At 43.8% G+C, this 8,500-nt stretch overlaps 1 long non-coding RNA gene across 1 annotated transcript in view; it reads right to left on the bottom strand.

Annotated features, from left to right (window-relative positions):
* Window positions 1–1,393: 1,393 nt before the first annotated feature.
* Window positions 1,394–8,500, bottom strand: part of LOC123002100 (uncharacterized) — a 32,392-nt gene continuing 25,285 nt past the window's right edge. The window contains exon 3 of the long non-coding RNA XR_008957330.1: window positions 1,394–1,794. This is a non-coding gene — a long non-coding RNA (uncharacterized LOC123002100). The remainder of the gene's footprint in view (window positions 1,795–8,500) is intronic.

The following is an 8,500-nucleotide window of genomic DNA, read 5'->3' as shown; positions in this document are numbered from 1 at the left end:
TGCATGGGTCCATGTGACGCAAAGGAAACCTTCAGTTAATATAGCAAGTTCTAATCCCCTGCATTTCTCTCCCTAGTGTAAACAAGATTTGCTTGTCATCCTGATGTCCTCCCCTTTCCTTTGGGAACAAGGCACTGTTTGCATGGTTTGGGTGGTTGGAATTCTGGATCTTCTACCATTTGGGTTATTAATTAATATAACCTCCTGCAACAGAAGGGATAAACTGTGTCCATCTACTCTTCCCTAAAAGATTCTGTAAGCAAAAGGGAAACACACTTATGGGACAAAGAGGTTAATTGCAGGTGTGACACATCAAGTCAACATTTTCCATGAATTCCCCTGATAAACAGTTCCATGGAATCTTATAAATGACATATTCCAACCCTTTTGTGAGCCCCCCTAAGTATATCTGCAATCCTGGAACATAACTCCATCCTCACAGAGTTAAGAGGTTTGGAAAACAGGAAGTTTCATGTGTGTACATGTCAGTCATTAAACAGGGAGCCTACAACTGTGCACCCTCCTTCCTGCAAAAACCCTGGACTCCCTCCTTTCTGCAAAACCTCTGCACCCCAGGTCCAAATCATTGGTATTTTCATTCCTATCCAAGAATGAGTAAGAGTGCAATTGTGGGATTCTGGTTTCCATGTCCAGCCTCCCCATGCATGGTCCAAGATTCCACTCAATGGAGTGAAAGTTACCTTTTGGCTCCACAGAATTGCCACCGTTTCTTTCTGCTGGCATCTGCCCTACCTTTGTGGGCATCTGGACTAAAATGATGCTTTCACTTCTTGCCACCCAGAAAACCACAGGGCAGGCAGCTGCTACATCTGGCTTCTCTGATCTCTACCAGCCCTACTATTGTTACATCCCCCTCACCTTGTCTGAGGGGAGGGAGGTTAATTATATTTGCTGATGCTTACCATGTTTTTCCTTCTCTCTGGCTTTCCATATCTATTGGGCTCTAAAATAGTCTTTCTGTCCCTTTGATTTCTTTGGCTGTCCTTCTCGATTCCCTTCTAGATTACACTTTTTACTACCTAGGGTGGGAATCAGAACTTTCCAAGTGTAGGTGGAGAGACTCATGCAGAATTCTGAAGTTCTCCATGTCAGGACAAGGCTCAGGCTAGACACCCAGGAATCCCGGGGACCCTGCTGCCTCGTCTCCTTGTTGTCTCCACCTCCCGCCTCTGCCCAAAACTACACATTGTCTCATACACGCCCATCATGCAGTCCTGTCCATCCTGCTTCCTCCCCACTTTTCCTGCTCCTATTGCCCCGCCCTGCCCTACCTCCTTCCTCTCTGGTAGTGAGCATCTCCCGTGTCCTCCCTTTCTGTAGCCAGAGCCATCTTCAAAACCCCACCCTGGATGGATTCCTCTACTTAGAACCACTTAGCAGCTTCCTCCTGCCTTTAGAATAAACATCATGCAGGCCCTAACTACCTGGGCTGCCCTTGCTGACCTCTTCCATCTCTTCTTCCTTCATTCTGCAGAGCTCCCGGAAAATGTCACACTCCTTTCCTCTTGGCCCTGGTTGGTGGTGTTTGCTCTGTTCTCTTCATTTGTTTTCTGTTCCCCTTGTGGACACCCACTCACACTTCCCATCTCAGCATGACTCCCTAGACCAGGTTGATCCCCCCATGATGCACTCCTACAGCACCCCTACTTTTCCGTTACGAGTCTTCTGTAATTTATAATCACTTTACTTATGTCACCTTTCCCTTTAGGCCATCAGTTCCACAGGGGGAAGTGAGCAGGTTTATTTTGCTTCTCATTGTCCCTTCCATGGTACCTGGAAGACAGAGTGCCTCAATAAATATTTGTGGACTGGCTGATTTTCTGAAGTTGGTTAATTGCTTACCCAAAGTTCAGTGCTCTTGAACAATGCTAGGAAAATCTACCTTTGAAGCACAACTACTCTGTGCCCAAGTTAATCCTTCCTCCTTGCCCATGATTATAAATACTACATTCTGTGTGAACTAAGACATTTTCTAGCTCAGCACAACACTGTCTACTGTTTGTGTTCCAATGATTTCCTTATGTCTCGTGTGTTTCCTTTGGGCCATGTCTGAGCTGCAGTCCTGCAGGAATGATTTCTCATCTGTTTCTTGTGCTAGATAACACCATATTAGTCTTGAGTAAATGTGACAAAGTTCTAGCCAAATTCATCATCCCAGTGGAAACCAATGCCCAGGATTTCAATCAAATGGAAAAAGGAGAGATAAATAGGCTGCCCTGAATTTATTTATGAATTGTGTGCGCCCAAAGTTATAGTCTATAAGGGCTAAAATAAAATAATGAGGCTACCATTTCTCTCTAGCTAGGAATATATCCAAGCCAGTTGTGTCTTCTTTAGACAGTACAGTCAGAGGAAACTCCATAGGCAAAAAAGTTCTTTTCCTCATGTAGATCAGGAGGCAGGAATGTTTTAGTAAATGGCACCATCATCCACTTTAGCTCAAGCCAAAAAGTAAGAGCTATCTTTTCTCTCAGAAGCTATGCTCCACCTGCTAGTGGTCTGTTGCCTCAACCTGCAAGAACTTGCTGATCTGTATGTACCTCTCTGTGTCTCCACGTCTCTGCCACCATCTCCTCACCCTTCCTTGTGGCTCTGGACTTCCACTTTGACCTCCTGAAAATTCGTTCTCTGCACAGCAACTGAAGTGATTCTTCAAATCTACAATCAGTGTATATCTTCCCATTGCTTAAAACCTTCCAATAATTTCTAACAACTTAAGGAAAAAAAAAAAGGAATTTCTTAGCTTACAGGGTAAATGCCCCCTCCTTGGGGAGAGATTGATGAGATCCCCTTTTCTGAAGCAGCAACTCCCACCAGGACCTGTCTCCTTTCTGGCTTTGCTCTTTCTCAGAGCACCGATTGCTACATGACAATGGTAGTAGGTACTTAGTGGATTATTTGTTTATTCGTCTTGCCCACCAGAGTGTCATCTCCTTTTGGGCAGGGACTTGGAAGATCTTGTTCATTGTTGCATATGCAACATCTATGAGAGTGTCTGGTGCAAAATCAGTGCTCAATGAATGTTGAATGAATGAATGAATGAATGAAACAAACAAATGGATGGACTCAGACTTCCTTGGTTCCCTTCCGTAGGAAAATTTCCCGTAAGTCAAAAGGGAAAGTGGCAGAAAGCAGTCACAATTGAGCAATTACTATGGTGAATATGTGGCTTTCTGGTTATCTGCCTTGATGTTTGGAGAACCCAGACCTATGAGCTTTAGCATGTCCTTCCACTGAGTCTGTGGCCTGATAATTACCCAGGCCTCCTTTTGGCTGTGCTACCTAGCAATCAATGCATGACTGTGCCTCCTGGCCGGTACCTGCTGGGCACAGAGCTCATTTCCCTCGGTGGAGCTGCTGACTGGAGCTGTTTGTCCCCCAAAGGGTGCTAAGCCCTCATTAGCAGCTTATAAACATTTTCCTGCTCTTCAAGCCCTGCTCTTTAGTAAACAGTGGGGGCATTTACTAAGTCCTGTGAAGAAATGAGCCAAATTTTTGGAAATGTGCATATTGAGAGGGTTTGGAATAAAAGTTCACTTATAATAATGCAAATAGTATGTTTCTTTGTAGACAGAATCAGCAGGCTTCAATTAGGTGTTTTGGAAACATTTTTCTTTCTTTCTTTTTCCCCATGAATTGTCTTGGTGACTCAATTTCAGAGTTGGTTTCCTCAAGGCCCTAAATGTACTTGCTCCTCTTTGCATAGGGAGTCAGGGAGGGCTCTTCCTTTCAGTAGTGGGGTCAGAAGATGCCTGATTAAGGGGTAGAACTCTTGTGCTTAAAAGTTAAAACTTTTATTTTTTTTATTATTTTTAAAAAAAGATTATTTATTTATTTATTTATTTGAGAGAGAGAGAGGGAGACAGAGCATGAGAACAGAGGGGTGGGGGCAGAGGGAGAAGCAGACTCCCCACTGAGCAGGGAGCCCCACATGGGTTCCACCCCAGGACCCTGGGATCATGACCTGAGCCGAAGGCAGACACTTAACTGACTGAGCCACTCAGGCACCCAAAAGTTAAAACTTTTAATTGAAGTGTACCATACATACAAAAAAGCACGTATGCTAAAGAGGACAGCTTGATGAAATTTCAGGTTCAGTTGTTGATGGGCAATTGAGTAGTTTCAGTCTGGCAGACATGGGCAAAATTCTGCTTCTCTTGCTCACTCTCACTCAATCATACTCTCTCCCTCCTTCCTTGCCTTCCTTTCTTCCTTCCTTTTCCTGTCTCCTCCCCTTCCCTTGCCATCTCCCCCTCACTACTCCTCCTCCTCCTCCTCCTCCTCCTCCTCCTCCTCCTCCTCCTCCTCCTCTGTTTCTTCTCCTTTTTTCAGAATGGAGACTATCTACCAGCACGAGCTCCACAGAGGTAGGCATTAGTGTGGGGGTCCCACTTTGAGGATAAATCTGGATCTTGTGCTCATGAAGGTCTTTACCCAGCATCTGTCCAAACTGCTCATTCTCCTCTGGAACAACATGATGCTTTCCTGGGGCTGAACCCAAGCATCTTCTGATACCCCCTCTCCCATCTACAAAGACTTGAAGGAGCCCTGCACCAGACCTGGAGTAAGGGATGGGACAGCGGGCAGCTACCCAGGCACTGAACTCTCTAATGGTGAATTCAAACATCTCTCTAAATGGTGAACCAGTTAACTCATTTCCCTATTCTGCGACTCCCACAACCAAGGAAGTTTAACTTGGGCCACCAAAGATAGTGCACTCCAGTGCAAAATTTAAAAATCCCAAACCGCTCCCTACTTGCCCAGACCTCTATGTCTGGTATATCTGCTGTAGAAACACTCAAGCTGAAATTCTGATCTCAAACAGTGCTTTCTACCAGGAACAACTGGTTTAATTTGTCTATAAGTTTTAAACCTTTTATATGCCTCCCAAAGACCTGCCTGGTTTGTAAGACAGAAAAATGAGAGGTGTTCTGTCATTATTTCTCATATAATGTTCATGCTGCTTTGGACCAGAAAAGTGAATGGGAAAGTCCATTGGTTTCTGTATCTAATTTTTATTAACCTAAACAAATCTTGTCCCCACCAAAAAACATAGAACAAATGCTTAAAGAATATTGTTGACAATTATTATAAAAAATAAATAAATAAAAAGACAGCATCAAAAGATAATACCCAAATTTCCCCCCCAAAAAAGAAGAATTAAACTTTCTGGCAGATTAAAAAAAAAAAAAGAATATTGTTGAAAGAGCTCAGATTATTGGCTGGCCTGAAGCTCCTGAAGCACGTGTTTACTCTGGCCTTGTGTGTAATTCTGGCGCTTTCTGCTCCAGAAGCCAGCCAGCCTGAGGGAGTTGGAGTGGGGTAGGGTTGGCCCGGCAGCCCAGGGGCTGGCGCTGAGTCCTGGGGCCTATGTGAACTGACTGTGTGGCCTTGGGTGAATCACATGATCGCCTTGGTCCTTAGTTTCCAAAAGATGACAGGGTTAGACGAGATAATTCTGAGATTCCTTCCAGTGTTGACAGCTGTGAAAGGATGTGAACTGTGCTGTGTGGGCAGTTGTATCTTGTCCTGAATGAATAAAAGGCTTTATAAAAGCACTGTGAATGCCCAGTGACTCAGCCTAATGAACGGACTGTTGCGACTCCATTTTTCTTCACTGGTTTTCCCCTGACCTGTGAAAATGCCTGACTGGGTGGAACAAGAAAGCTGGTGTCAATGTAAAAATTTGATGCATAATTCTTAACAAAATAGTGATTATTATCAAAGTCCTCCTTGTTAACCAGCTGGCCTGCCCAGTGTTGCCAGAAGAATCAGTGATCAAAATGAGGAGATCCTGTGGCTCTGTCCTTGGCGCTGGTGGAATTCCCCTGGGAGAAGCACCCCATTGCGGGTGTGTGTCTGTCCCCGGCACTTCTGGCTTCAAGTCCAAAGTCCACATTTGACTCCAGCTTGTTTTTTGTTTTGTCTGTTTGTTTTGTTTCATCCTGTCTGTGAAATCTTAATACATGTGCCTCATCTCTCTTGACTGCCCGGCCTAGAAGCTTCTCAAGAGGCACCAGAGAGTGACCTCTGTCTCTTTGACAGGCCCCATAGCCTGTTACCGTGAATTTTCCATTTGTCAGTTGTCTTGATTTGTGTTAGTTTTCCATGGCTGCCGTAAAAAATTATCACAAACCTAGTGGCTTAAAACCACATGAACTGGTTCTCTTACGATTGTGTAGGAAGTTTATTGGGGTCTCACTGGGCTAAGATCGAGGTATTGTCAGACCTGCAATTCTTTCTGGAGAGCTTTGGGAAGAATCCGTTTCCTTGTCTCTTCCAGCTTCTATCATGCACCCTCCCTCCTCCCCCTATAGCCCCTTCTTTCCTCTTTAAGCCAGTGATGTCCCATCTCTCTGATCCTTCTTCCTTAGCCTTACCTCCCTCTGACCCTAACCAGGAGAGGTTCTCTGCTTTTAAGGTTCACATAATTAGTTGGGCCAATCCAGAAAATCCAAGGATAATAATCTTTCATCTCAAATTCCTTAACTTATTTGCACCTGCAAAGTTCCTTTTGCCATGTGTGATTCACAGGTTCTGTGGGTTAGGGCGTAGGTGTCTTTTAGGGGAACATCATTCTGCGGAACATTGTATTTTGTGTCAGATAATTACAAACTTCTCCAAGTCTGGGGTTGCCATGGATTGGGTTCACTCAGAGGCTGGTGGAGCAGTCACTAGCTTGCAGAATGTTCACTAAGGAGTGTCCTTGGAAGCAACACCTATGGGTGGGTGGGGAGGCAGGAGTGAGCAGGGCAGAAGTTGAGCTCCAGCCTCAGTCAACCCTACAGGGGACTCTGGAGTTAAGAGCTGTCCTGCTCAAAGCTGAGTTGGTCTTCGAGTAGCTAAGAAATTGTTCACAGTGGCCCCATTAGTAAATGGTAGAGCCAGCATTGCACATCATATTATTTGAATATGAAACCTATATTCTAATCCATTGTACACAAGGTAGTCAACCTCCAGGAAAGGGATAAGCAAACTTTTTCTGTAAAGGGCTTGATAGTATACATTTTTTTGTCTTTGTTTACCATGTGGTCTCCATCTCAATAACTCAATTCTGCCCTTGCGGTGCCAGAGACAATAGGTAAAAGAATGACAGTACTGTGTTTCAATAGAATTTTATTTACAAAAACAGGTGGCTGGCTGGACTTGGTTGCAGGTTACCAACTCTGGCTCTAAGAAGTCATTGGGTTGAACAGGTACCATGGAATAAGTTAGTGGTTCTCACATTGGTGCATGCATCACAGTGACCCAGAGGACTTGTTAAAACACAGGAGGCTCATCCCGATCTCCAGAGTTTTAGTTCAACAGATTTGGGGTGGAACCCTACAAGTTGTGGTTTCAACATGTTTCCAGATGGAGCTGATGCTGCTGGTTGCAGGGACCACAGTTTGAGAACCATGGGCTTAGGTTAACACTCATGAATGACAGACAATGATATTTTCTCAAAGACAAGTTTTTAAGTCATCCTTCAATAAAATAGTAATGCACACTTGTCTTCTGAATGCGTAACTCAAGTGCACACTACCTGTGTGGATTCCTTTCTTCAGGTGTCTGGCAGAGGAAGAGCCAACACTTTCTTAAGTTGTGTCGTTTGAGGGATGTCAGAATGGCTTCCCCAAAATGTTTTCTATAATCTACTGAATGAATCAATGCTCAAATTTTCAGCAGGGCCAGTCCTCCAGGAATGCAAATTCCTTTTTTTTTTTGAAATGCAAATACCCTGAATAAAGAGGAACAACTTGAAAGGGAGGAGAGGAGTGTAAGATCTGGGGGTGAGAAGCCACTTACTGGTTTAGTGGACATGGAAAGGAGAGTTTTTCCTTTCTGTGCTACAGTTTCCTAAACTGTAAAATGAGAATGATATTTAGTATGTCACAGATTATTATAGAAGTCAAATAAGATCTAATGAGCTAATACATCTAAAAGCTGTCTTCCTGTTCATATATTTATTTAAACTAGTTTTATTAATTTTTTTTCCCTTCGGGACAGGAAGGCTGGGGATGGCAAGAGATAGTAGTATTTTAGGGAAAGAAGGTGTTGTGTTAGTGAGGGTGAGGGCAAAAGCAGGATAGACAGTGAGGTTGCTGAGGACAAACTACTTATTTTATAATATTACCTAAAACATAATACATAATAATGTCTAGGGTAAACTTTGTTTAAGATAAACCAGATGTATCAGTTGGGTTTTGTTGTATAACAAATTGCAAATCACCTGGATGAAAACAACCACCATTTATTTAACTCATGATTCTGCTAAGTGGCTCTTTTGGTCTTCTTTGAGCTTGGCTGATCTTGGCTGGGCTTGTGAGTCTGGTCTTTGGTGGGTCAACTAGGTGCTGGCTCATCCCAGATAGCCTCTTTCATATGATTGGTTGACTAGAGACTGAAATGATGGGGTGGTTACATCCAAAGTTTCTCAACTCCCAGTAGACTAGCAGGGTCTGTTCATGTGGTGGCAAGGTTCTTAAAACCAAGCCAG

Source organism: Ursus arctos, unplaced genomic scaffold, assembly GCF_023065955.2.
Source record: "Ursus arctos isolate Adak ecotype North America unplaced genomic scaffold, UrsArc2.0 scaffold_4, whole genome shotgun sequence".
NCBI classification, from domain to species: domain Eukaryota; kingdom Metazoa; phylum Chordata; class Mammalia; order Carnivora; family Ursidae; genus Ursus; species Ursus arctos.
This window is presented reverse-complemented; position numbering and strand designations above follow the sequence as displayed.